This window comes from Giraffa tippelskirchi, chromosome 7, assembly GCF_054371585.1.
Source record: "Giraffa tippelskirchi isolate mGirTip1 chromosome 7, T2T-mGirTip1v1.2.pri, whole genome shotgun sequence".
NCBI lineage: Eukaryota > Metazoa > Chordata > Mammalia > Artiodactyla > Giraffidae > Giraffa > Giraffa tippelskirchi.
In genome coordinates, this window is record NC_137281.1 from 64,759,882 (window position 1) to 64,786,405 (window position 26,524).

General features: G+C 55.5%; 2 long non-coding RNA genes across 2 annotated transcripts in view; one reads left to right on the plus strand and one right to left on the minus strand.

The window, feature by feature from the left end:
* Nucleotides 1-213: 213 nt before the first annotated feature.
* Nucleotides 214-26,524, plus strand: part of LOC145514049 (uncharacterized) — a 37,952-nt gene continuing 11,641 nt past the window's right edge. The window contains exons 1-3 of the long non-coding RNA XR_014059821.1: nt 214-395; nt 7,920-8,031; nt 23,197-23,308. This is a non-coding gene — a long non-coding RNA (uncharacterized LOC145514049). The remainder of the gene's footprint in view (nt 396-7,919; nt 8,032-23,196; nt 23,309-26,524) is intronic.
* Nucleotides 2,434-4,229, minus strand: LOC145514055 (uncharacterized). The gene is made up of 2 exons (XR_014059827.1): nt 3,335-4,229; nt 2,434-3,084 (listed from the first exon to the last, which is right to left on the minus strand). It is a non-coding gene; the product is annotated as an uncharacterized LOC145514055 (long non-coding RNA).

Consider the following 26,524-nt stretch of genomic DNA (forward strand, 5'->3'; position numbering starts at 1 on the left):
TTAGGGAATCTTGGTAATATCTGAGTTTCCTGGGGAGCATGGTCACATGACCTGGCCCTGGCCAATCGGTGCGTTCCACCTCCCTGGCCACTGTGATTGGCTCCGGACTGGGGCAGTGCCCAATCGGGGCCCAGGGCCGGGCCCCACGTTGGAAGCCAGGGGAAGACGAGCTCTCGTCCTGCTGGGGTAGGGGAAGGGGTGGGGCCGGGGGAGGTCAGGCTCCAGCAGTGGGAGGGGCTTGAGGTCCGCCTGCGGCAGTTGGTGACCTTCCTGCTCCCCTCAGGGCAGAGCCGCCGGCCTGAGAATGAGGGCGCTGCTGAGCCCAGGGGCTGGGATGGCCCGTTGCTGCTGTGGTCCCAGAGCTCCACCCGAGACCTGAGGGAGGCCGTCTGCCCGTGAGTCCTCTCCCGCTTGTCTGTCAGCTTGTTTGAAGCATGCTGGGTTTTCTGCCCAGCTGGCTAAGGGGAGTCCCTGGAAATGCAAGGGTGTGGGTTTTGGCAGACTTCAGGGAAGACATGCCAGATGAGCCTGGGAGACTCCAGCTTAATCTGGATTCAGGAGATATCTCTTCGGGCCAGCTAGTAATTGTAGGATAAGCCTAATGAGTCTTCACAGGATGAAGAGAGTAACGTGCCAAGGTAGCAATCGATGTCCTCCTTCGAGAGGATGAAGCTGGTGCTCAGAGAAGGGGGGAACTTGGCCACAGCAAGGAGGTGTGCACCCAGACAGAACCCCCAGATCCGGCCATTTGAGCTCAGGGAGGCCACTGGTGTGGCTTGTCCCTGTGGCAGGGGCCGAGGCACGCAGCCCACCCTGATTCCTGCGGGGGCCTGACTTGGGAAGTGCCATCTGGTAGCTTTGAGACTCACCAAACCAAATTGCACTGGAGAGAGGAAGGACACCTTCCTTCATCCACCCCCCACCCCCGCCGGATTCCCACATACCCTGACCCCTTTCTCTGGATTTCGGAGCCATTTCCAGAGTCCCGCTCATATGACCTCATTCGAAGTGCACTGTGGACGAGCTGCCATGTGCAGCTGCTACCACAGCAGCCAAGGGCTTTAGCTCCCGAGTACCTCCCTTCCTTTGGAACTTGGGGGCCCTCTACTCCCCACTTGCACACCACAGACCTTTGCTGAGGATTGTGGGGACCCTCACTCAGTTTGCAGCACGTTGTAGCCATCCCTGTCCTCTCAATACCTCCCTTGCAACTCAGCTTGTGAGCTCCTTTGGAGCAGCGTGGCCCACCTGGCTGCAACGGAAGAGACACAGCTGACAGGGAAACAACAGCTTAGATCTGACAGCCGGAAAGCTCTGTCAAAAGGGACCTCCCTCTTCACACCGTAGAGGCTGTAGGAGCCGCCAGGGTTTGGGAACCAGTGCTGGGGCCAAAATGACTCCACAGCTGTTTTCCTTCCTGGGGAGGGTTCTGGCTCCAGTGGGAATGGCTCAAGTCTCCTAAGGTTCTGAAAGCCCACTGTGTGCAGATTCACGGTACACAGAGAGGAGAAGGTGGAGTCCTGCCCTGGAGGTGGGCACAGCTCACGGATGAGCCAGGCAGGCAGGCAGGCAGGCAGGGCATGAGAACACCTGAGCTGCCTTCATGAGTGAATGGTGTGGGGGCAGAGGAAGAGAAGCCGGTCTGCTCCCTCATGTGGTGCCCAGGGCAGGTTGTCCCCAGAGGAAACCCTTACGACGGTGAGGACTATCACTGCTGTTTCCCAAGGGGTTCCGTCGGTGCGTGTCTTCCCCGGAGCGGTCAGGCCGTCTCTAAAGTACACTGGCCATGGGCATTGCCTCTCCTTGGAACTTCCCATGTGTTTCTCTTTTTTATGGAACAGTGATTTTTTAGAGGGGTTCTGGGCCACAAGGTTGTTGGGTCATTTTCTAGCCTTCTGTCGTGAAGAACGCTTTCCTGGGCGTTGGGGTGGTTTGTTGTTCCAGCTCCCTTTCTTGGCTTCTTTTGGGAGCTGGTGCAACAAGAGGAGCTCAGCCTCTGCCTTCTGGCTGAGATGTCACCCTTCAAACAGCAATGCCTGCCTGGAGATAATGATGGCATTTGCCAAAAGGGCTTCGTTTGGCACATGATATCTTGAAAGGACGTACACCGTCCTTTCAGCTATCAAAGGCTAGTTCAAATGACATACAAATGAGAACTCTCCAATGGAGTCTTACAGTAGGTGGAGAGTCCGAAAAAAACTCCTTCAGTCATTTCACTGAGAGTCATTGATTGGGGACACCAAGAATATAGGAAGGAATGCAGAAAGAAAAGATGAAATTGTGTTCAGGATCGGGGGGAGGGATGAACAGGGCGTGCTTGCCTTGAATCCAGGCTTTGTTGGCGGGTGGGGCATAAAGATCGAACGGGTCTGAAACTACAAAGTGGGATGGTAACACAGTATCACCAGAGTTACACAACAGTGTTCCCAAATTGCAACAATGATGAAAAAGTTTACTAATCCCAACTTAACCAAGAGAAATACAGGAAACCATACACAAAATAAAACATCACCAGAAAGGTGGAAACAAACCAAATGCAAAGCAGTTCAGGGGAAAGGAACTCCATGTCCCCTGGGGGCAGACCGAGTTGCCGGCGTCCACGGTGAGCAGACAGGGATGGAGGCTGCAGAGCCGACCGCTCCCCTGGACGTGGTGTTTCCGGCAAGGGCTCTGGGTCTCTGCCCAGAGCGGGGGCTCGTTCTTCCTGCAGGGGCGAGTGAGTCATCGTCGGCGTCTGGGTGTTGCGCGGGAGCCAGGGCAGGCTCTCCCTGCCGAGGCGGTGACTCCTCCTCTGCCTCGGGTTCTCCTGCCAAAGCCCGAGCAGGTACAGGTGCACGTGGAGGTGGAGGTTCTGGCTGAGGGGGTGGGACATCAGTGCCTGGGGCTGGGGGCCCTGCAGGCACGGAGATCCGATCTGCCCGGTGTGCTGGCCAGTACCCAGCTGGCCTGGTGTCTCTGCGAGGGCAAGTCTCGGTTCTCCATCTGGCCTCGGTGGATCCCTGGGTCCTGCACCTGGAGCCACCACCTCTGTAGGGACAGGTCTGGGAAGTAGAGCCTGGTTCCAGTTGGAGGCCAGTGCTAGAGCTGGGGGAGAAGCAAAGTTTGCCCACAGGCCAGCCTTGGCATGTGCGTATCCCGGGACAGAAAGCTTCCAAGAGATTCCCAAAGAATACCCAGGGTCGGATGTCTTTTGGGACTGAAGTGTGCAAGATGGGGGTGGGGGTGTGAGGCCAGCGCTTGCTGCAGGCCCAGCAGCATCTTTCGGGGACTCGTCCGTGTGTAGCTCAGCACCCCCTCCCCACACACTCCCGTGCACCAGCCCCAGCGTCCTCACCTCTGTGCTCTGGCGTGCTGGGCTCCAGGTCCTCCTGCTGCCTCAGAGGCCGGGGTTCTCGGGACTCTGGGTTGGAGCCGGGTGTGCTGAGCTCCGTGGCAGCCTCAGACTGGGCCGCCGGGTGTATCCTGGGCGGTGTCTCGGCAGCAGGCCTTCCCCGCCTCCGCTTCGCCCCCGGTGGGGCTGATGCCTCCGTGGGCACGCTCACCTGGAGCCTGCACTGGGCCTCACGGGCGGGGGGGTGGTGCTCCGACCCCTCCCTCCGGGAGGTGGACGGGGTGTCCCCGTCCTCGGCCTCATCACGTGGGAAGCTCTGCAACGACAGTGACCGTCAGCCAGCCGTGCTGGGAGTTTTCCGAGCTGGGCCTGGCCAGTGGAGCCGCTGCTTCTGCCTGCTCGAACTTCTCTTCCCAGAAGGGTCAGAGACGTGTGTCTGCTCAGATCCCCACCCGGGAGGAAAGAGACCCACCTGAGGGTGTGAGGTCAGCCTGGGCGGCCGGCGCTGCCCGCACTCTCCCCATCCCACCCAGCCTGCTCTCCCCTGGGGTGTGGACACAACTTGTCCGCAGGCTTCTGACCCCACATCCGCCTGGGCTTCCTTGAGGGAGACACACCCCGAGAAACCCGCATCCACACACACAGGCAAAGGACCCGGTGTTTCCGGGTGGCATGGGAGAGGTGGCCTGGCCCCGCCTGGGGCTCCCCGTGTTACCTTTCTGTTTCTCCGGGCAAAGGGCCAGAGGCCTCTCGGGGGTGCCCTGAGCCAACGTCGACAGGGTGCCCACGCACACTGCCTGTGAGCTCTCCTGAGGCCCCGGCCTCTGGGCAGGGGCAAACAGCAGAACATCCTGGCAGCAAGTGATCTGGCTGGGGGCTCCTCTCCGCTCTGGAGGCCTGGATACCCGGGTTGCGGGTTCTGTTGGGTTCTGTTGCCGGCAGGTGACATCATTTCCTGGGGTTCGTGCTGAGGTCCCTTCCCCAAAACTTCGCAAGGGAATCTCTGGGTTTCTGACTGCTCGACCACCCCCTTTAGGCCATGTGCAGGCACAGTGACAGCCACACAGCCCAGCCCACAGCCCTGGGGAGGCCTGGGTGCAGCCAGGGCCTGAGCTCCGAGGACCCCGCTGCTCTCAGACCAGGCTCCTTCTTCTCATAAGTGGTGTGGCCCTGGACAAGCATATGCCCCTCAGGGTTTCCCCGGTCTCTCCATCTGCAGAGTGGGGGTCATTCCCCCATCTGTTTCCTAGGTCTGTCGGCCTACGAGCAGCTCCATGCCTTTCCACCTGGGGCTGATATCACGTGGAGCTTGTGCGCTGAGACTTCAGAAAGAAAGACTCCATCCAGGGCTGACACAGCACAGAATGGGGCAGAACGAGGCCTGGATGCGCCGTGGTACCCAGGAAAAGGCACTCCCCCTCCTGACTGTTTTGAGACCCCGCATGCAAGTTGGAGGACCGAAAGGAAGACTCGAAGGTCTCCCTCTCTGATAGAAAAGAGTAGCCAACTTTCTGGTCCTCTGTTTCCATTGAGATTCTGTTCAAGTGTCCCAGCTCGGCTTCTGCGGGTGGCTGAGCTTCTAATGGCTCCCTGCGTTCTTGTCTTTTCCTCTCCAAACCTTCCGTCCGTTTCCCCCTTCTGGGGTGGATGGGCGCTGTCATTGCTTCTACCTTCGAGACAGATTGATGAAAAGTCTGGACCATCGACTCCTTTCCTCTCTTTGGTTCCGTGTCTCTCTCTGGCTGTGTCCCTCTCTTTTCCTTTCTCGATTCAGTCTGTGTCTTCCTCTTTCTCTCTCGTGTGTGGATGGATGGATGCTAGGAATGCACATGTATATGATTAGATGAGGGTTATGTTTTAGGGATAGGTTAGAGGGAGAGAAAGGCTTTAGGTCGGAGTTGGTCATGGGGGAAGGGTCAAGGGTGGTGGTGGTGTTTCTTGGAATCTGAGTGCTGTGCATTCTTCGTCTCTTTCCATATGAACCCCTTCTCAGATACACCACTTGCAAGGAGTCTCTCATGTTCCGTTTCCTATCTTTTGCATTTGTGAATGCTTAGCTTCTCTGTTGTGAAGAGGTTCCATTGGATGGAAACCCATTGGTGTACTTGGTTTCCCTCTTTCCCTTACTTCAAGAGACCCATTTCTACCTCCGCCCAGCAAATGGCAAGGAGACTCTGATGATCAGGAGCCTTTGACCTACGCTTCTTTCTAGCTATCTCATGACATCAGTCTTTAGGGTGAGGTTTTTCCCCGATATTGAGGTGGTGTGAGATCAAAACCAATAGCGTTCTTCAGATGTAGCTGTCTGGTTTTCCCATGGACATTGATTGAAGAGGCTTTCTTGTTCCCATTTGGATATTCTCCCCTTCTGTGTCAGAGATGAGTTGACCTTGGATGCCGGGGTTTGTTTCTGGACCCTCAACTTTATTCCATCGATCTGGATCTGTGTGTGTTGTTGTATTCCCAATAGCATACTGTCCTGCTGCTGCCGCTGCGGCTAAGTCACTTCAGTCGTGTCTGACTCTGCGCGACCCCATGGCCTGCAGCCTACCAGGCTCCTCCGTCCAGGGCATTTTCCAGGCAAGAGTACTGGAGTGGGTCGCCATCGCCTTCTCCGATACTCTCCTGAGGATCCTAGTTTGGTCGTCTAATTTCCTTTCACACAACCTTGGACGTCCGTATCGGGGCTTTTTCGTCGGATTGTATTGACAATTTAGGCTCTTTTCTGTTTCCGTAACCCCTTTTGCAATTCTTTGTTCGGTGCGAACATGCATTGGCATTTTGGGAGGAATAGCATCGAAGCTGTGGATTGCCTTGTGGGGCTGTGACATCATTTTCCCAATAGGAATTCTTTCAAGCCCTGAGCACAGCTTCTCTTTCCAGTGATTGGTGTGGGCTTGATCTTCTTTCTTCCATCTCTCGCCGTTTTGTGAGAACAGGTCCTTCCTTCCCTTCTGGGTTAGATGGACTCATGGGTATCACTTCAGTGAATGGCATTGTCAGTGGGGGTGATAATTCCCTTCTCATTGGAAGACTTTGCTGTGAGTATCAGAAGTGCAAGTGATTTCTCTTCCCCTTCCTCCCTGTCCATCTCTCAGAGCCACCGGGAAACAGAGGCCTCATCCAGGGTCACACAGGCCTGAGGGAGTGCAACTAGACTGTTGTTTCTTCAGGCCCTCAGTGCTGGACATCATCCGGGATACTCTGTGTGTGTCTTCCTCAGTCTGGCGTCCCTTCAGACCTTTCCCTAGTTTTCACAGGCTTGTTGTGTTGGTGTTCTTTGTCTGTTTGGAGACACGTCCTTGAGAAGCTTTGTGTTTCCACTCATTCGTCTCGCGATGTATGACCTGTCTTTTGCTTTTGTAATGAGGTCTTTCCCACGGTAGATACCTTTGATTTTGCAAAGTCCAGTGTATTCTCTGGGTTGTTTTGTGGACTGCCTTTTAGTTTTGTGTGTGAAGACTCAAAGCACGTGTCCGGTTTCTGCTCATTGTTCTTCTAGATTTGTGACAAGTTTTCATGGAAACTTTGTCTAGGGATAACTGGAAGTGAACTCGGTGTAAGGTGTCAAGTCTCCATCTCCATTCATGTCATGCCCTGCAGTTTCCAATTCCCTGTTCCTGAGTGGTTTTGGAGACCTTGTGGGAAGTTTGGTTGCATCGGAGTTTGCATTTCCACCTTGAGTAGATTCACACTGTTCTGCCCTCAGGGACACTGTCAAGGGGGAGTGAGGAGCAGCCTGCACTTGCAGCAGTGACCACACGGTGGGGCGAGTGCTGCTGTCCCCTCTGGGAGCCCCAGGCCACAGGCATCCCAGTGAGGAGCCAGCTCTGTGCTCAGCTGAAAGGAGTTAGTTTCTCAGGAGCCTCTGAGCCCTTGCCTTTGGATCACCCAGGGTGGGCATTTACTGTGACAGAAAAAAATTGCCCTGAATTCCATGGACGGAAGAGCCTGGCTGTGTAGAGTTCGTGAGTTGCCGTGAATCAGACACAACTGAGGACACAAAAACTCAATAGACTAAAACACTTTTTGGGGGTGGGGGGAGTGAAAGGGGGTGATGTGGGGTTTTTTGTCTTATATAATAGCCAAGGGAAATCTAGTTTAAACCTAAATTCACATAGATGGGAAAGGTATAGCTCTCCGTCACCCTATTAAAAAAAAAAAAAAAACGACTTAACTTTTCTGAAAGTTTATTTAGTAGCTTCCTTGAGCAGTTCATTGTGAAGCATTTTTTTTTTTTCTGTGACATTGGCCTCATTAAAAAGTACGGTTTGCGTTTACTGGATAATTTTGTTCATTGGTTTGTTAGGGAATCTTGGTAATATTTGAGTTTCCTGGGGAGCATGGTCACATGACCTGGCCCTGGCCAATCGGTGCGTTCCACCTCCCTGGCCACTGTGATTGGCTCCGGACTGGGGCAGTGCCCAATCGGGGCCCAGGGCCGGGCCTCACGTTGGAAGCCAGGGGAAGACGAGCTCTCGTCCTGCTGGGGTAGGGGAAGGGGTGGGGCCGGGGGAGGTCAGGCTCCAGCAGTGGGAGGGGCTTGAGGTCCGCCTGCGGCAGTTGGTGACCTTCCTGCTCCCCTCAGGGCAGAGCCGCCGGCCTGAGAATGAGGGCGCTGCTGAGCCCAGGGCCTGGGATGGCCCGTTGCTGCTGTGGTCCCAGAGCTCCACCCGAGACCTGAGGGAGGCCGTCTGCCCGTGAGTCCTCTCCCGCTTGTCTGTCAGCTTGTTTGAAGCATGCTGGGTTTTCTGCCCAGCTGGCTAAGGGGAGTCCCTGGAAATGCAAGGGTGTGGGTTTTGGCAGACTTCAGGGAAGACATGCCAGATGAGCCTGGGAGACTCCAGCTTAATCTGGATTCAGGAGATATCTCTTCGGGCCAGCTAGTAATTGTAGGATAAGCCTAATGAGTCTTCACAGGATGAAGAGAGTAACGTGCCAAGGTAGCAATCGATGTCCTCCTTCGAGAGGATGAAGCTGGTGCTCAGAGAAGGGGGGAACCTGGCCACAGCAAGGAGGTGTGCACCCAGACAGAACCCCCAGATCCGGCCATTTGAGCTCAGGGAGGCCACTGGTGTGGCTTGTCCCTGTGGCAGGGGCCGAGGCACGCAGCCCACCCTGATTCCTGCGGGGGCCTGACTTGGGAAGTGCCATCTGGTAGCTTTGAGACTCACCAAACCAAATTGCACTGGAGAGAGGAAGGACACGTTCCTTCATCCACCCCCCACCCCCGCCGGATTCCCACATACCCTGACCCCTTTCTCTGGATTTCGGAGCCATTTCCAGAGTCCCGCTCATATGACCTCATTCGAAGTGCACTGTGGACGAGCTGCCATCTGCAGCTGCTACCACAGCAGCCAAGGGCTTTAGCTCCCGAGTACCTCCCTTCCTTTGGAACTTGGGGGCCCTCTACTCCCCACTTGCACACCACAGACCTTTGCTGAGGATTGTGGGGACCCTCACTCAGTTTGCAGCACGTTGTAGCCATCCCTGTCCTCTCAATACCTCCCTTGCAACTCAGCTTGTGAGCTCCTTTGGAGCAGCGTGGCCCACCTGGCTGCAACGGAAGAGACACAGCTGACAGGGAAACAACAGCTTAGATCTGACAGCCGGAAAGCTCTGTCAAAAGGGACCTCCCTCTTCACACCGTAGAGGCTGTAGGAGCCGCCAGGGTTTGGGAACCAGTGCTGGGGCCAAAATGACTCCACAGCTGTTTTCCTTCCTGGGGAGGGTTCTGGCTCCAGTGGGAATGGCTCAAGTCTCCTAAGGTTCTGAAAGCCCACTGTGTGCAGATTCACGGTACACAGAGAGGAGAAGGTGGAGTCCTGCCCTGGAGGTGGGCACAGCTCACGGATGAGCCAGGCAGGCAGGCAGGCAGGCAGGGCATGAGAACACCTGAGCTGCCTTCATGAGTGAATGGTGTGGGGGCAGAGGAAGAGAAGCCGGTCTGCTCCCTCATGTGGTGCCCAGGGCAGGTTGTCCCCAGAGGAAACCCTTACGACGGTGAGGACTATCACTGCTGTTTCCCAAGGGGTTCCGTCGGTGCGTGTCTTCCCCGGAGCGGTCAGGCCGTCTCTAAAGTACACTGGCCATGGGCATTGCCTCTCCTTGGAACTTCCCATGTGTTTCTCTTTTTTATGGAACAGTGATTTTTTAGAGGGGTTCTGGGCCACAAGGTTGTTGGGTCATTTTCTAGCCTTCTGTCGTGAAGAACGCTTTCCTGGGCGTTGGGGTGGTTTGTTGTTCCAGCTCCCTTTCTTGGCTTCTTTTGGGAGCTGGTGCAACAAGAGGAGCTCAGCCTCTGCCTTCTGGCTGAGATGTCACCCTTCAAACAGCAATGCCTGCCTGGAGATAATGATGGCATTTGCCAAAAGGGCTTCGTTTGGCACATGATATCTTGAAAGGACGTACACCGTCCTTTCAGCTATCAAAGGCTAGTTCAAATGACATACAAATGAGAACTCTCCAATGGAGTCTTACAGTAGGTGGAGAGTCCGAAAAAAACTCCTTCAGTCATTTCACTGAGAGTCATTGATTGGGGACACCAAGAATATAGGAAGGAATGCAGAAAGAAAAGATGAAATTGTGTTCAGGATCGGGGGGAGGGATGAACAGGGCGTGCTTGCCTTGAATCCAGGCTTTGTTGGGGGGTGGGGCATAAAGATCGAACGGGTCTGAAACTACAAAGTGGGATGGTAACACAGTATCACCAGAGTTACACAACAGTGTTCCCAAATTGCAACAATGATGAAAAAGTTTACTAATCCCAACTTAACCAAGAGAAATACAGGAAACCATACACAAAATAAAACATCACCAGAAAGGTGGAAACAAACCAAATGCAAAGCAGTTCAGGGGAAAGGAACTCCATGTCCCCTGGGGGCAGACCGAGTTGCCGGCGTCCACGGTGAGCAGACAGGGATGGAGGCTGCAGAGCCGACCGCTCCCCTGGACGTGGTGTTTCCGGCAAGGGCTCTGGGTCTCTGCCCAGAGCGGGGGCTCGTTCTTCCTGCAGGGGCGAGTGAGTCATCGTCGGCGTCTGGGTGTTGCGCGGGAGCCAGGGCAGGCTCTCCCTGCCGAGGCGGTGACTCCTCCTCTGCCTCGGGTTCTCCTGCCAAAGCCCGAGCAGGTACAGGTGCACGTGGAGGTGGAGGTTCTGGCTGAGGGGGTGGGACATCAGTGCCTGGGGCTGGGGGCCCTGCAGGCACGGAGATCCGATCTGCCCGGTGTGCTGGCCAGTACCCAGCTGGCCTGGTGTCTCTGCGAGGACAAGTCTCGGTTCTCCATCTGGCCTCGGTGGATCCCTGGGTCCTGCACCTGGAGCCACCACCTCTGTAGCGACAGGTCTGGGAAGTAGAGCCTGGTTCCAGTTGGAGGCCAGTGCTAGAGCTGGGGGAGAAGCAAAGTTTGCCCACAGGCCAGCCTTGGCATGTGCGTATCCCGGGACAGAAAGCTTCCAAGAGATTCCCAAAGAATACCCAGGGTCGGATGTCTTTTGGGACTGAAGTGTGCAAGATGGGGGTGGGGGTGTGAGGCCAGCGCTTGCTGCAGGCCCAGCAGCATCTTTCGGGGACTCGTCCGTGTGTAGCTCAGCACCCCCTCCCCACACACTCCCGTGCACCAGCCCCAGCGTCCTCACCTCTGTGCTCTGGCGTGCTGGGCTCCAGGTCCTCCTGCTGCCTCAGAGGCCGGGGTTCTCGGGACTCTGGGTCGGAGCCGGGTGTGCTGAGCTCCGTGGCAGCCTCAGACTGGGCCGCCGGGTGTATCCTGGGCGGTGTCTCGGCAGCAGGCCTTCCCCGCCTCCGCTTCGCCCCCGGTGGGGCTGATGCCTCCGTGGGCACGCTCACCTGGAGCCTGCACTGGGCCTCACGGGCGGGGGGGTGGTGCTCCGACCCCTCCCTCCGGGAGGTGGACGGGGTGTCCCCGTCCTCGGCCTCATCACGTGGGAAGCTCTGCAACGACAGTGACCGTCAGCCAGCCGTGCTGGGAGTTTTCCGAGCTGGGCCTGGCCAGTGGAGCCGCTGCTTCTGCCTGCTCGAACTTCTCTTCCCAGAAGGGTCAGAGACGTGTGTCTGCTCAGATCCCCACCCGGGAGGAAAGAGACCCACCTGAGGGTGTGAGGTCAGCCTGGGCGGCCGGCGCTGCCCGCACTCTCCCCATCCCACCCAGCCTGCTCTCCCCTGGGGTGTGGACACAACTTGTCCGCAGGCTTCTGACCCCACATCCGCCTGGGCTTCCTTGAGGGAGACACACCCCGAGAAACCCGCATCCACACACACAGGCAAAGGACCCGGTGTTTCCGGGTGGCATGGGAGAGGTGGCCTGGCCCCGCCTGGGGCTCCCCGTGTTACCTTTCTGTTTCTCCGGGCAAAGGGCCAGAGGCCTCTCGGGGGTGCCCTGAGCCAACGTCGACAGGGTGCCCACGCACACTGCCTGTGAGCTCTCCTGAGGCCCCGGCCTCTGGGCAGGGGCAAACAGCAGAACATCCTGGCAGCAAGTGATCTGGCTGGGGGCTCCTCTCCGCTCTGGAGGCCTGGATACCCGGGTTGCGGGTTCTGTTGGGTTCTGTTGCCGGCAGGTGACATCATTTCCTGGGGTTCGTGCTGAGGTCCCTTCCCCAAAACTTCGCAAGGGAATCTCTGGGTTTCTGACTGCTCGACCACCCCCCTTAGGCCATGTGCAGGCACAGTGACAGCCACACAGCCCAGCCCACAGCCCTGGGGAGGCCTGGGTGCAGCCAGGGCCTGAGCTCCGAGGACCCCGCTGCTCTCAGACCAGGCTCCTTCTTCTCATAAGTGGTGTGGCCCTGGACAGCATATGCCCCTCAGGGTTTCCCCGGTCTCTCCATCTGCAGAGTGGGGGTCATTCCCCCATCTGTTTCCTAGGTCTGTCGGCCTACGAGCAGCTCCATGCCTTTCCACCTGGGGCTGATATCACGTGGAGCTTGTGCGCTGAGACTTCAGAAAGAAAGACTCCATCCAGGGCTGACACAGCACAGAATGGGGCAGAACGAGGCCTGGATGCGCCGTGGTACCCAGGAAAAGGCACTCCCCCTCCTGACTGTTTTGAGACCCCGCATGCAAGTTGGAGGACCGAAAGGAAGACTCGAAGGTCTCCCTCTCTGATAGAAAAGAGTAGCCAACTTTCTGGTCCTCTGTTTCCATTGAGATTCTGTTCAAGTGTCCCAGCTCGGCTTCTGCGGGTGGCTGAGCTTCTAATGGCTCCCTGCGTTCTTGTCTTTTCCTCTCCAAACCTTCCGTCCGTTTCCCCCTTCTGGGGTGGATGGGCACTGTCATTGCTTCTACCTTCGAGACAGATTGATGAAAAGTCTGGACCATCGACTCCTTTCCTCTCTTTGGTTCCGTGTCTCTCTCTGGCTGTGTCCCTCTCTTTTCCTTTCTCGATTCAGTCTGTGTCTTCCTCTTTCTCTCTCGTGTGTGGATGGATGGATGCTAGGAATGCACATGTATATGATTAGATGAGGGTTATGTTTTAGGGATAGGTTAGAGGGAGAGAAAGGCTTTAGGTCGGAGTTGGTCATGGGGGAAGGGTCAAGGGTGGTGGTGGTGTTTCTTGGAATCTGAGTGCTGTGCATTCTTCGTCTCTTTCCATATGAACCCCTTCTCAGATACACCACTTGCAAGGAGTCTCTCATGTTCCGTTTCCTATCTTTTGCATTTGTGAATGCTTAGCTTCTCTGTTGTGAAGAGGTTCCATTGGATGGAAACCCATTGGTGTACTTGGTTTCCCTCTTTCCCTTACTTCAAGAGACCCATTTCTACCTCCGCCCAGCAAATGGCAAGGAGACTCTGATGATCAGGAGCCTTTGACCTACGCTTCTTTCTAGCTATCTCATGACATCAGTCTTTAGGGTGAGGTTTTTCCCCGATATTGAGGTGGTGTGAGATCAAAACCAATAGCGTTCTTCAGATGTAGCTGTCTGGTTTTCCCATGGACATTGATTGAAGAGGCTTTCTTGTTCCCATTTGGATATTCTCCCCTTCTGTGTCAGAGATGAGTTGACCTTGGATGCCGGGGTTTGTTTCTGGACCCTCAACTTTATTCCATCGATCTGGATCTGTGTGTGTTGTTGTATTCCCAATAGCATACTGTCCTGCTGCTGCCGCTGCGGCTAAGTCACTTCAGTCGTGTCTGACTCTGCGCGACCCCATGGCCTGCAGCCTACCAGGCTCCTCCGTCCAGGGCATTTTCCAGGCAAGAGTACTGGAGTGGGTCGCCATCGCCTTCTCCGATACTCTCCTGAGGATCCTAGTTTGGTCGTCTAATTTCCTTTCACACAACCTTGGACGTCCGTATCGGGGCTTTTTCGTCGGATTGTATTGACAATTTAGGCTCTTTTCTGTTTCCGTAACCCCTTTTGCAATTCTTTGTTCGGTGCGAACATGCATTGGCATTTTGGGAGGAATAGCATCGAAGCTGTGGATTGCCTTGTGGGGCTGTGACATCATTTTCCCAATAGGAATTCTTTCAAGCCCTGAGCACAGCTTCTCTTTCCAGTGATTGGTGTGGGCTTGATCTTCTTTCTTCCATCTCTCGCCGTTTTGTGAGAACAGGTCCTTCCTTCCCTTCTGGGTTAGATGGACTCGTGGGTATCACTTCAGTGAATGGCATTGTCAGTGGGGGTGATAATTCCCTTCTCATTGGAAGACTTTGCTGTGAGTATTAGAAGTGCAAGTGATTTCTCTTCCCCTTCCTCCCTGTCCATCTCTCAGAGCCACCGGGAAACAGAGGCCTCATCCAGGGTCACACAGGCCTGAGGGAGTGCAACTAGACTGTTGTTTCTTCAGGCCCTCAGTGCTGGACATCATCCGGGATACTCTGTGTGTGTCTTCCTCAGTCTGGCGTCCCTTCAGACCTTTCCCTAGTTTTCACAGGCTTGTTGTGTTGGTGTTCTTTGTCTGTTTGGAGACACGTCCTTGAGAAGCTTTGTGTTTCCACTCATTCGTCTCGCGATGTATGACCTGTCTTTTGCTTTTGTAATGAGGTCTTTCCCACGGTAGATACCTTTGATTTTGCAAAGTCCAGTGTATTCTCTGGGTTGTTTTGTGGACTGCCTTTTAGTTTTGTGTGTGAAGACTCAAAGCACGTGTCCGGTTTCTGCTCATTGTTCTTCTAGATTTGTGACAAGTTTTCATGGAAACTTTGTCTAGGGATAACTGGAAGTGAACTCGGTGTAAGGTGTCAAGTCTCCATCTCCATTCATGTCATGCCCTGCAGTTTCCAATTCCCTGTTCCTGAGTGGTTTTGGAGACCTTGTGGGAAGTTTGGTTGCATCGGAGTTTGCATTTCCACCTTGAGTAGATTCACACTGTTCTGCCCTCAGGGACACTGTCAAGGGGGAGTGAGGAGCAGCCTGCACTTGCAGCAGTGACCACACGGTGGGGCGAGTGCTGCTGTTCCCTCTGGGAGCCCCAGGCCACAGGCATCCCAGTGAGGAGCCAGCTCTGTGCTCAGCTGAAAGGAGTTAGTCTCTCAGGAGCCTCTGAGCCCTTGCCTTTGGATCACCCAGGGTGGGCATTTACTGTGACAGAAAAAAATTGCCCTGAATTCCATGGACGGAAGAGCCTGGCTGTGTAGAGTTCGTGAGTTGCCGTGAATCAGACACAACTGAGGACACAAAAACTCAATAGACTAAAACACTTTTTGGGGGTGGGGGGAGTGAAAGGGGGTGATGTGGGGTTTTTTGTCTTATATAATAGCCAAGGGAAATCTAGTTTAAACCTAAATTCACATAGATGGGAAAGGTATAGCTCTCCGTCACCCTATTAAAAAAAAAAAAAACAACGACTTAACTTTTCTGAAAGTTTATTTAGTAGCTTCCTTGAGCAGTTCATTGTGAAGCATTTTTTTTTTTTTCCTGTGACATTGGCCTCATTAAAAAGTACGGTTTGCGTTTACTGGATAATTTTGTTCATTGGTTTGTTAGGGAATCTTGGTAATATTTGAGTTTCCTGGGGAGCATGGTCACACGACCTGGCCCTGGCCAATTGGTGCGTTCCACCTCCCTGGCCACTGTGATTGGCTCCGGACTGGGGCAGTGCCCAATCGGGGCCCAGGGCCGGGCCTCACGTTGGAAGCCAGGGGAAGACGAGCTCTCGTCCTGCTGGGGTAGGGGAAGGGGTGGGGCCGGGGGAGGTCAGGCTCCAGCAGTGGGAGGGGCTTGAGGTCCGCCTGCGGCAGTTGGTGACCTTCCTGCTCCCCTCAGGGCAGAGCCGCCGGCCTGAGAATGAGGGCGCTGCTGAGCCCAGGGGCTGGGATGGCCCGTTGCTGCTGTGGTCCCAGAGCTCCACCCGAGACCTGAGGGAGGCCGTCTGCCCGTGAGTCCTCTCCCGCTTGTCTGTCAGCTTGTTTGAAGCATGCTGGGTTTTCTGCCCAGCTGGCTAAGGGGAGTCCCTGGAAATGCAAGGGTGTGGGTTTTGGCAGACTTCAGGGAAGACATGCCAGATGAGCCTGGGAGACTCCAGCTTAATCTGGATTCAGGAGATATCTCTTCGGGCCAGCTAGTAATTGTAGGATAAGCCTAATGAGTCTTCACAGGATGAAGAGAGTAACGTGCCAAGGTAGCAATCGATGTCCTCCTTCGAGAGGATGAAGCTGGTGCTCAGAGAAGGGGGGAACTTGGCCACAGCAAGGAGGTGTGCACCCAGACAGAACCCCCAGATCCGGCCATTTGAGCTCAGGGAGGCCAGTGGTGTGGCTTGTCCCTGTGGCAGGGGCCGAGGCACGCAGCCCACCCTGATTCCTGCGGGGGCCTGACTTGGGAAGTGCCATCTGGTAGCTTTGAGACTCACCAAACCAAATTGCACTGGAGAGAGGAAGGACACCTTCCTTCATCCACCCCCCACCCCCGCCGGATTCCCACATACCCTGACCCCTTTCTCTGGATTTCGGAGCCATTTCCAGAGTCCCGCTCATATGACCTCATTCGAAGTGCACTGTGGACGAGCTGCCATGTGCAGCTGCTACCACAGCAGCCAAGGGCTTTAGCTCCCGAGTACCTCCCTTCCTTTGGAACTTGGGGGCCCTCTACTCCCCACTTGCACACCACAGACCTTTGCTGAGGATTGTGGGGACCCTCACTCAGTTTGCAGCACGTTGTAGCCATCCCTGTCCTCTCAATACCTCCCTTGCAACTCAGCTTGTGAGCTCCTTTGGAGCAGCGTGGCCCACCTGGCTGCAACGGAAGAGACACAGCTGACAGGGAAACAACAGCTTAGATCTGACAGCCGGAAAGCTCTGTCAAAAGGGACCTCCCTCTTCACACCGTAGAGGCTGTAGGAGCCGCCAGGGTTTGGGAACCAGTGCTGGGGCCAAAATGACTCCACAGCTGTTTTCCTTCCTGGGGAGGGTTCTGGCTCCAGTGGGAATGGCTCAAGTCTCCTAAGGTTCTGAAAGCCCACTGTGTGCAGATTCACGGTACACAGAGAGGAGAAGGTGGAGTCCTGCCCTGGAGGTGGGCACAGCTCACGGATGAGCCAGGCAGGCAGGCAGGCAGGCAGGGCATGAGAACACCTGAGCTGCCTTCATGAGTGAATGGTGTGGGGGCAGAGGAAGAGAAGCCGGTCTGCTCCCTCATGTGGTGCCCAGGGCAGGTTGTCCCCAGAGGAAACCCTTACGACGGTGAGGACTATCACTGCTGTTTCCCAAGGGGTTCCGTCGGTGCGTGTCTTCCCCGGAGCGGTCAGGCCGTCTCTAAAGTACACTGGCCATGGGCATTGCCTCTCCTTGGAACTTCCCATGTGTTTCTCTTTTTTATGGAACAGTGATTTTTTAGAGGGGTTCTGGGCCACAAGGTTGTTGGGTCATTTTCTAGCCTTCTGTCGTGAAGAACGCTTTCCTGGGCGTTGGGGTGGTTTGTTGTTCCAGCTCCCTTTCTTGGCTTCTTTTGGGAGCTGGTGCAACAAGAGGAGCTCAGCCTCTGCCTTCTGGCTGAGATGTCACCCTTCAAACAGCAATGCCTGCCTGGAGATAATGATGGCATTTGCCAAAAGGGCTTCGTTTGGCACATGATATCTTGAAAGGACGTACACCGTCCTTTCAGCTATCAAAGGCTAGTTCAAATGACATACAAATGAGAACTCTCCAATGGAGTCTTACAGTAGGTGGAGAGTCCGAAAAAAACTCCTTCAGTCATTTCACTGAGAGTCATTGATTGGGGACACCAAGAATATAGGAAGGAATGCAGAAAGAAAAGATGAAATTGTGTTCAGGATCGGGGGGAGGGATGAACAGGGCGTGCTTGCCTTGAATCCAGGCTTTGGTGGCGGGTGGGGCATAAAGATCGAACGGGTCTGAAACTACAAAGTGGGATGGTAACACAGTATCACCAGAGTTACACAACAGTGTTCCCAAATTGCAACAATGATGAAAAAGTTTACTAATCCCAACTTAACCAAGAGAAATACAGGAAACCATACACAAAATAAAACATCACCAGAAAGGTGGAAACAAACCAAATGCAAAGCAGTTCAGGGGAAAGGAACTCCATGTCCCCTGGGGGCAGACCGAGTTGCCGGCGTCCACGGTGAGCAGACAGGGATGGAGGCTGCAGAGCCGACCGCTCCCCTGGACGTGGTGTTTCCGGCAAGGGCTCTGGGTCTCTGCGCAGAGCGGGGGCTCGTTCTTCCTGCAGGGGCGAGTGAGTCATCGTCGGCGTCTGGGTGTTGCGCGGGAGCCAGGGCAGGCTCTCCCTGCCGAGGCGGTGACTCCTCCTCTGCCTCGGGTTCTCCTGCCAAAGCCCGAGCAGGTACAGGTGCACGTGGAGGTGGAGGTTCTGGCTGAGGGGGTGGGACATCAGTGCCTGGGGCTGGGGGCCCTGCAGGCACGGAGATCCGATCTGCCCGGTGTGCTGGCCAGTACCCAGCTGGCCTGGTGTCTCTGCGAGGACAAGTCTCGGTTCTCCATCTGGCCTCGGTGGATCCCTGGGTCCTGCACCTGGAGCCACCACCTCTGTAGCGACAGGTCTGGGAAGTAGAGCCTGGTTCCAGTTGGAGGCCAGTGCTAGAGCTGGGGGAGAAGCAAAGTTTGCCCACAGGCCAGCCTTGGCATGTGCGTATCCCGGGACAGAAAGCTTCCAAGAGATTCCCAAAGAATACCCAGGGTCGGATGTCTTTTGGGACTGAAGTGTGCAAGATGGGGGTGGGGGTGTGAGGCCAGCGCTTGCTGCAGGCCCAGCAGCATCTTTCGGGGACTCGTCCGTGTGTAGCTCAGCACCCCCTCCCCACACACTCCCGTGCACCAGCCCCAGCGTCCTCACCTCTGTGCTCTGGCGTGCTGGGCTCCAGGTCCTCCTGCTGCCTCAGAGGCCGGGGTTCTCGGGACTCTGGGTCGGAGCCGGGTGTGCTGAGCTCCGTGGCAGCCTCAGACTGGGCCGCCGGGTGTATCCTGGGCGGTGTCTCGGCAGCAGGCCTTCCCCGCCTCCGCTTCGCCCCCGGTGGGGCTGATGCCTCCGTGGGCACGCTCACCTGGAGCCTGCACTGGGCCTCACGGGCGGGGGGGTGGTGCTCCGACCCCTCCCTCCGGGAGGTGGACGGGGTGTCCCCGTCCTCGGCCTCATCACGTGGGAAGCTCTGCAACGACAGTGACCGTCAGCCAGCCGTGCTGGGAGTTTTCCGAGCTGGGCCTGGCCAGTGGAGCCGCTGCTTCTGCCTGCTCGAACTTCTCTTCCCAGAAGGGTCAGAGACGTGTGTCTGCTCAGATCCCCACCCGGGAGGAAAGAGACCCACCTGAGGGTGTGAGGTCAGCCTGGGCGGCCGGCGCTGCCCGCACTCTCCCCATCCCACCCAGCCTGCTCTCCCCTGGGGTGTGGACACAACTTGTCCGCAGGCTTCTGACCCCACATCCGCCTGGGCTTCCTTGAGGGAGACACACCCCGAGAAACCCGCATCCACACACACAGGCAAAGGACCCGGTGTTTCCGGGTGGCATGGGAGAGGTGGCCTGGCCCCGCCTGGGGCTCCCCGTGTTACCTTTCTGTTTCTCCGGGCAAAGGGCCAGAGGCCTCTCGGGGGTGCCCTGAGCCAACGTCGACAGGGTGCCCACGCACACTGCCTGTGAGCTCTCCTGAGGCCCCGGCCTCTGGGCAGGGGCAAACAGCAGAACATCCTGGCAGCAAGTGATCTGGCTGGGGGCTCCTCTCCGCTCTGGAGGCCTGGATACCCGGGTTGCGGGTTCTGTTGGGTTATGTTGCCGGCAGGTGACATCATTTCCTGGGGTTCGTGCTGAGGTCCCTTCCCCAAAACTTCGCAAGGGAATCTCTGGGTTTCTGACTGCTCGACCACCCCCCTTAGGCCATGTGCAGGCACAGTGACAGCCACACAGCCCAGCCCACAGCCCTGGGGAGGCCTGGGTGCAGCCAGGGCCTGAGCTCCGAGGACCCCGCTGCTCTCAGACCAGGCTCCTTCTTCTCATAAGTGGTGTGGCCCTGGACAAGCATATGCCCCTCAGGGTTTCCCCGGTCTCTCCATCTGCAGAGTGGGGGTCATTCCCCCATCTGTTTCCTAGGTCTGTCGGCCTACGAGCAGCTCCATGCCTTTCCACCTGGGGCTGATATCACGTGGAGCTTGTGCGCTGAGACTTCAGAAAGAAAGACTCCATCCAGGGCTGACACAGCACAGAATGGGGCAGAACGAGGCCTGGATGCGCCGTGGTACCCAGGAAAAGGCACTCCCCCTCCTGACTGTTTTGAGACCCCGCATGCAAGTTGGAGGACCGAAAGGAAGACTCGAAGGTCTCCCTCTCTGATAGAAAAGAGTAGCCAACTTTCTGGTCCTCTGTTTCCATTGAGATTCTGTTCAAGTGTCCCAGCTCGGCTTCTGCGGGTGGCTGAGCTTCTAATGGCTCCCTGCGTTCTTGTCTTTTCCTCTCCAAACCTTCCGTCCGTTTCCCCCTTCTGGGGTGGATGGGCACTGTCATTGCTTCTACCTTCGAGACAGATTGATGAAAAGTCTGGACCATCGACTCCTTTCCTCTCTTTGGTTCCGTGTCTCTCTCTGGCTGTGTCCCTCTCTTTTCCTTTCTCGATTCAGTCTGTGTCTTCCTCTTTCTCTCTCGTGTGTGGATGGATGGATGCTAGGAATGCACATGTATATGATTAGATGAGGGTTATGTTTTAGGGATAGGTTAGAGGGAGAGAAAGGCTTTAGGTCGGAGTTGGTCATGGGGGAAGGGTCAAGGGTGGTGGTGGTGTTTCTTGGAATCTGAGTGCTGTGCATTCTTCGTCTCTTTCCATATGAACCCCTTCTCAGATACACCACTTGCAAGGAGTCTCTCATGTTCCGTTTCCTATCTTTTGCATTTGTGAATGCTTAGCTTCTCTGTTGTGAAGAGGTTCCATTGGATGGAAACCCATTGGTGTACTTGGTTTCCCTCTTTCCCTTACTTCAAGAGACCCATTTCTACCTCCGCCCAGCAAATGGCAAGGAGACTCTGATGATCAGGAGCCTTTGACCTACGCTTCTTTCTAGCTATCTCATGACATCAGTCTTTAGGGTGAGGTTTTTCCCCGATATTGAGGTGGTGTGAGATCAAAACCAATAGCGTTCTTCAGATGTAGCTGTCTGGTTTTCCCATGGACATTGATTGAAGAGGCTTTCTTGTTCCCATTTGGATATTCTCCCCTTCTGTGTCAGAGATGAGTTGACCTTGGATGCCGGGGTTTGTTTCTGGACCCTCAACTTTATTCCATCGATCTGGATCTGTGTGTGTTGTTGTATTCCCAATAGCATACTGTCCTGCTGCTGCCGCTGCGGCTAAGTCACTTCAGTCGTGTCTGACTCTGCGCGACCCCATGGCCTGCAGCCTACCAGGCTCCTCCGTCCAGGGCATTTTCCAGGCAAGAGTACTGGAGTGGGTCGCCATCGCCTTCTCCGATACTCTCCTGAGGATCCTAGTTTGGTCGTCTAATTTCCTTTCACACAACCTTGGACGTCCGTATCGGGGCTTTTTCGTCGGATTGTATTGACAATTTAGGCTCTTTTCTGTTTCCGTAACCCCTTTTGCAATTCTTTGTTCGGTGCGAACATGCATTGGCATTTTGGGAGGAATAGCATCGAAGCTGTGGATTGCCTTGTGGGGCTGTGACATCATTTTCCCAATAGGAATTCTTTCAAGCCCTGAGCACAGCTTCTCTTTCCAGTGATTGGTGTGGGCTTGATCTTCTTTCTTCCATCTCTCGCCGTTTTGTGAGAACAGGTCCTTCCTTCCCTTCTGGGTTAGATGGACTCGTGGGTATCACTTCAGTGAATGGCATTGTCAGTGGGGGTGATAATTCCCTTCTCATTGGAAGACTTTGCTGTGAGTATTAGAAGTGCAAGTGATTTCTCTTCCCCTTCCTCCCTGTCCATCTCTCAGAGCCACCGGGAAACAGAGGCCTCATCCAGGGTCACACAGGCCTGAGGGAGTGCAACTAGACTGTTGTTTCTTCAGGCCCTCAGTGCTGGACATCATCCGGGATACTCTGTGTGTGTCTTCCTCAGTCTGGCGTCCCTTCAGACCTTTCCCTAGTTTTCACAGGCTTGTTGTGTTGGTGTTCTTTGTCTGTTTGGAGACACGTCCTTGAGAAGCTTTGTGTTTCCACTCATTCGTCTCGCGATGTATGACCTGTCTTTTGCTTTTGTAATGAGGTCTTTCCCACGGTAGATACCTTTGATTTTGCAAAGTCCAGTGTATTCTCTGGGTTGTTTTGTGGACTGCCTTTTAGTTTTGTGTGTGAAGACTCAAAGCACGTGTCCGGTTTCTGCTCATTGTTCTTCTAGATTTGTGACAAGTTTTCATGGAAACTTTGTCTAGGGATAACTGGAAGTGAACTCGGTGTAAGGTGTCAAGTCTCCATCTCCATTCATGTCATGCCCTGCAGTTTCCAATTCCCTGTTCCTGAGTGGTTTTGGAGACCTTGTGGGAAGTTTGGTTGCATCGGAGTTTGCATTTCCACCTTGAGTAGATTCACACTGTTCTGCCCTCAGGGACACTGTCAAGGGGGAGTGAGGAGCAGCCTGCACTTGCAGCAGTGACCACACGGTGGGGCGAGTGCTGCTGTTCCCTCTGGGAGCCCCAGGCCACAGGCATCCCAGTGAGGAGCCAGCTCTGTGCTCAGCTGAAAGGAGTTAGTCTCTCAGGAGCCTCTGAGCCCTTGCCTTTGGATCACCCAGGGTGGGCATTTACTGTGACAGAAAAAAATTGCCCTGAATTCCATGGACGGAAGAGCCTGGCTGTGTAGAGTTCGTGAGTTGCCGTGAATCAGACACAACTGAGGACACAAAAACTCAATAGACTAAAACACTTTTTGGGGGTGGGGGGAGTGAAAGGGGGTGATGTGGGGTTTTTTGTCTTATATAATAGCCAAGGGAAATCTAGTTTAAACCTAAATTCACATAGATGGGAAAGGTATAGCTCTCCGTCACCCTATTAAAAAAAAAAAAAACAACGACTTAACTTTTCTGAAAGTTTATTTAGTAGCTTCCTTGAGCAGTTCATTGTGAAGCATTTTTTTTTTTTTCCTGTGACATTGGCCTCATTAAAAAGTACGGTTTGCGTTTACTGGATAATTTTGTTCATTGGTTTGTTAGGGAATCTTGGTAATATTTGAGTTTCCTGGGGAGCATGGTCACACGACCTGGCCCTGGCCAATTGGTGCGTTCCACCTCCCTGGCCACTGTGATTGGCTCCGGACTGGGGCAGTGCCCAATCGGGGCCCAGGGCCGGGCCTCACGTTGGAAGCCAGGGGAAGACGAGCTCTCGTCCTGCTGGGGTAGGGGAAGGGGTGGGGCCGGGGGAGGTCAGGCTCCAGCAGTGGGAGGGGCTTGAGGTCCGCCTGCGGCAGTTGGTGACCTTCCTGCTCCCCTCAGGGCAGAGCCGCCGGCCTGAGAATGAGGGCGCTGCTGAGCCCAGGGGCTGGGATGGCCCGTTGCTGCTGTGGTCCCAGAGCTCCACCCGAGACCTGAGGGAGGCCGTCTGCCCGTGAGTCCTCTCCCGCTTGTCTGTCAGCTTGTTTGAAGCATGCTGGGTTTTCTGCCCAGCTGGCTAAGGGGAGTCCCTGGAAATGCAAGGGTGTGGATTTTGGCAGACTTCAGGGAAGACATGCCAGATGAGCCTGGGAGACTCCAGCTTAATCTGGATTCAGGAGATATCTCTTCGGGCCAGCTAGTAATTGTAGGATAAGCCTAATGAGTCTTCACAGGATGAAGAGAGTAACGTGCCAAGGTAGCAATCGATGTCCTCCTTCGAGAGGATGAAGCTGGTGCTCAGAGAAGGGGGGAACTTGGCCACAGCAAGGAGGTGTGCACCCAGACAGAACCCCCAGATCCGGCCATTTGAGCTCAGGGAGGCCAGTGGTGTGGCTTGTCCCTGTGGCAGGGGCCGAGGCACGCAGCCCACCCTGATTCCTGCGGGGGCCTGACTTGGGAAGTGCCATCTGGTAGCTTTGAGACTCACCAAACCAAATTGCACTGGAGAGAGGAAGGACACCTTCCTTCATCCACCCCCCACCCCCGCCGGATTCCCACATACCCTGACCCCTTTCTCTGGATTTCGGAGCCATTTCCAGAGTCCCGCTCATATGACCTCATTCGAAGTGCACTGTGGACGAGCTGCCATGTGCAGCTGCTACCACAGCAGCCAAGGGCTTTAGCTCCCGAGTACCTCCCTTCCTTTGGAACTTGGGGGCCCTCTACTCCCCACTTGCACACCACAGACCTTTGCTGAGGATTGTGGGGACCCTCACTCAGTTTGCAGCACGTTGTAGCCATCCCTGTCCTCTCAATACCTCCCTTGCAACTCAGCTTGTGAGCTCCTTTGGAGCAGCGTGGCCCACCTGGCTGCAACGGAAGAGACACAGCTGACAGGGAAACAACAGCTTAGATCTGACAGCCGGAAAGCTCTGTCAAAAGGGACCTCCCTCTTCACACCGTAGAGGCTGTAGGAGCCGCCAGGGTTTGGGAACCAGTGCTGGGGCCAAAATGACTCCACAGCTGTTTTCCTTCCTGGGGAGGGTTCTGGCTCCAGTGGGAATGGCTCAAGTCTCCTAAGGTTCTGAAAGCCCACTGTGTGCAGATTCACGGTACACAGAGAGGAGAAGGTGGAGTCCTGCCCTGGAGGTGGGCACAGCTCACGGATGAGCCAGGCAGGCAGGCAGGCAGGCAGGGCATGAGAACACCTGAGCTGCCTTCATGAGTGAATGGTGTGGGGGCAGAGGAAGAGAAGCCGGTCTGCTCCCTCATGTGGTGCCCAGGGCAGGTTGTCCCCAGAGGAAACCCTTACGACGGTGAGGACTATCACTGCTGTTTCCCAAGGGGTTCCGTCGGTGCGTGTCTTCCCCGGAGCGGTCAGGCCGTCTCTAAAGTACACTGGCCATGGGCATTGCCTCTCCTTGGAACTTCCCATGTGTTTCTCTTTTTTATGGAACAGTGATTTTTTAGAGGGGTTCTGGGCCACAAGGTTGTTGGGTCATTTTCTAGCCTTCTGTCGTGAAGAACGCTTTCCTGGGTGTTGGGGTGGTTTGTTGTTCCAGCTCCCTTTCTTGGCTTCTTTTGGGAGCTGGTGCAACAAGAGGAGCTCAGCCTCTGCCTTCTGGCTGAGATGTCACCCTTCAAACAGCAATGCCTGCCTGGAGATAATGATGGCATTTGCCAAAAGGGCTTCGTTTGGCACATGATATCTTGAAAGGACGTACACCGTCCTTTCAGCTATCAAAGGCTAGTTCAAATGACATACAAATGAGAACTCTCCAATGGAGTCTTACAGTAGGTGGAGAGTCCGAAAAAAACTCCTTCAGTCATTTCACTGAGAGTCATTGATTGGGGACACCAAGAATATAGGAAGGAATGCAGAAAGAAAAGATGAAATTGTGTTCAGGATCGGGGGGAGGGATGAACAGGGCGTGCTTGCCTTGAATCCAGGCTTTGTTGGGGGGTGGGGCATAAAGATCGAACGGGTCTGAAACTACAAAGTGGGATGGTAACACAGTATCACCAGAGTTACACAACAGTGTTCCCAAATTGCAACAATGATGAAAAAGTTTACTAATCCCAACTTAACCAAGAGAAATACAGGAAACCATACACAAAATAAAACATCACCAGAAAGGTGGAAACAAACCAAATGCAAAGCAGTTCAGGGGAAAGGAACTCCATGTCCCCTGGGGGCAGACCGAGTTGCCGGCGTCCACGGTGAGCAGACAGGGATGGAGGCTGCAGAGCCGACCGCTCCCCTGGACGTGGTGTTTCCGGCAAGGGCTCTGGGTCTCTGCCCAGAGCGGGGGCTCGTTCTTCCTGCAGGGGCGAGTGAGTCATCGTCGGCGTCTGGGTGTTGCGCGGGAGCCAGGGCAGGCTCTCCCTGCCGAGGCGGTGACTCCTCCTCTGCCTCGGGTTCTCCTGCCAAAGCCCGAGCAGGTACAGGTGCACGTGGAGGTGGAGGTTCTGGCTGAGGGGGTGGGACATCAGTGCCTGGGGCTGGGGGCCCTGCAGGCACGGAGATCCGATCTGCCCGGTGTGCTGGCCAGTACCCAGCTGGCCTGGTGTCTCTGCGAGGACAAGTCTCGGTTCTCCATCTGGCCTCGGTGGATCCCTGGGTCCTGCACCTGGAGCCACCACCTCTGTAGGGACAGGTCTGGGAAGTAGAGCCTGGTTCCAGTTGGAGGCCAGTGCTAGAGCTGGGGGAGAAGCAAAGTTTGCCCACAGGCCAGCCTTGGCATGTGCGTATCCCGGGACAGAAAGCTTCCAAGAGATTCCCAAAGAATACCCAGGGTCGGATGTCTTTTGTGACTGAAGTGTGCAAGATGGGGGTGGGGGTGTGAGGCCAGCGCTTGCTGCAGGCCCAGCAGCATCTTTCGGGGACTCGTCCGTGTGTAGCTCAGCACCCCCTCCCCACACACTCCCGTGCACCAGCCCCAGCGTCCTCACCTCTGTGCTCTGGCGTGCTGGGCTCCAGGTCCTCCTGCTGCCTCAGAGGCCGGGGTTCTCGGGACTCTGGGTCGGAGCCGGGTGTGCTGAGCTCCGTGGCAGCCTCAGACTGGGCCGCCGGGTGTATCCTGGGCGGTGTCTCGGCAGCAGGCCTTCCCCGCCTCCGCTTCGCCCCCGGTGGGGCTGATGCCTCCGTGGGCACGCTCACCTGGAGCCTGCACTGGGCCTCACGGGCGGGGGGGTGGTGCTCCGACCCCTCCCTCCGGGAGGTGGACGG